This window comes from Cervus canadensis, chromosome 14, assembly GCF_019320065.1.
Source record: "Cervus canadensis isolate Bull #8, Minnesota chromosome 14, ASM1932006v1, whole genome shotgun sequence".
In the NCBI taxonomy this organism is placed as follows: Eukaryota; Metazoa; Chordata; class Mammalia; order Artiodactyla; family Cervidae; genus Cervus; species Cervus canadensis.
Genome location: NC_057399.1, coordinates 72045768 through 72047668, shown reverse-complemented (window position 1 = coordinate 72047668; position 1901 = coordinate 72045768).

The following is a 1901-nucleotide window of genomic DNA, read 5'->3' as shown; positions in this document are numbered from 1 at the left end:
TCGAATATTTCAGGCCTTTTCAGGCTCCTCATATTTTTCACGCCTTTTCAGGCTCCTCGAATATTTCAGGCCTTTTCAGGCTCCTCATATTTTTCACGCCTTTTCAGGCTCCTCGTATTTTACAGGGCTTTTCAGGCTCCTCGTATTTTTCACACCTTTTCAGGCTCCTCGTATTTTTCACACCTTTTCAGGCTCCTCGTATTTTTCACACCTTTTCAGGCTCCTCGTATTTTTCACGCCTTTTCAGGCTCCTCGTATTTTTCAGGTCTTTTCAGGCTCCTCGTATTTTTCAGGCCTTTTCAGGCTCCTCGTATTTTTCACGCCTTCTCAGGCTCCTCGCATTTTTCAGGCCTTTTTAGGCTCCTCGTATTTTGCACGCCTTTTCAGACTCCTCATATTTTTCAGGCCTTTTCAGGCTCCTCGTATTTTTCACACCTTTTCAGGCTCCTCGTATTTTTCAGGCCGTTTCAGGCTCCTCGTTTTTTTCAGGCCGTTTCAGGCTCCTCGTATTTTTCAGGCCTTTTCAGGCTCCTCGTATTTTTCACACCTTTTCAGGCTCCTCGTATTTTTCAGGCCTTCTCAGGCTCCTCATATTTTTCAGGCCTTTTCAGGCTCCTAGTATTTTTCACCCCTCTTCAGGCTCCTCGTATTTTTCAGGCCTTTTCAGGCTCCTCGTATTTTTCAGGCCTTCTCAGGCTCCTCGTATATTTCACACCTTTTAATGCTCCTCCTATTTTTCACACCTTCTCAGGCTCCTCGTATTTTTCAAGCCTTTTCAGGCGCCTCGTATTTTTCACACCTTTTCAGGCTCCTCGTATTTTTCACACCTTTTCAGGCTCCTCGTATTTTTCAGGCCTTTTCAGGCTTCTCGTACTTTTCAAGTCTTTTCAGGCTCCTCGTATTTTTCCCACCTTTTCAGGCTCCTCGTATTTTTCACACCTTTTCAGGCTCCCTCGTATGTTTCACACCTTTTCAGGCTCCTCGTATTTTTGAAGGCTTTGTCAGGCTCCTCATATTTTTCAAGCCTTTTCAGGCTCCTCGTATTTTTCACACCTTTTCAGGCTCCTCGTATTTTTCACACCTTTTCAGGCTCCTCGTATTTTTTCAGGCCTTTTCAGGCTCCTCTTATTTTTCACACCTTTTCAGGCTCCTCGTAGTTTTCACGCCTTTTCAGGCCACTCGTATTTTTCAGGGCTTTTCAGGCTCCTCAAATTTTTCACACCTTTTCAGGCTCCTCGTATTTTTCACACCTTTTCAGGCTCCTCGTATATTTCACACCTTTTCAGGCTCCTCGTATTTTTCACACCTTTTCAGGCTCCTCGTATTTTTCACACCTTTTCAGGCTCCTCGTATTTTTCACACCTTTTCAGGCTCCTCGCATTTTTAACTCCTTTTCAGGCTCCTCGTATTTTTCAGGCCTTTACAGGCTCCTCGTATTTTTCACACCTTTTCAGGCTCCTCGTATTTTTCACACCTTTTCTGGCCCCTCGTATTTTTCACACCTTTTCAGGCTCCTCGTATTTTTCACACCTTTTCAGGCTCCTCGTTTTTTTCACACCTTTTCAGGCTCCTCGTATTTTTGTGAAAAATACGAGGAGCCTGAAAAGGCTTGAAAAATACGAGGAGCCGAAAATGTGTGAAAAATACGAGGAGCCTGAGAAGGTGTGAAAAATACGAGGAGCCTGAAAAGGCCTGAAAAATATGAGGAGCCTGAAAAGGCCTGAAAAATACGAGGAGCCTGAATAGGCCTGAAAAATACGAGGAGCCTGAAAAGGCGTGAAACGAAGGATCCTGAAAAAGCGAATAGTGCATAAAATTCAAGTCCACTCCAATCATCTATGTTGTATAGTGGTAATCGATGATTTATAAGTTGCGGTTGAACATCGTTGCAGTTTGAAGTA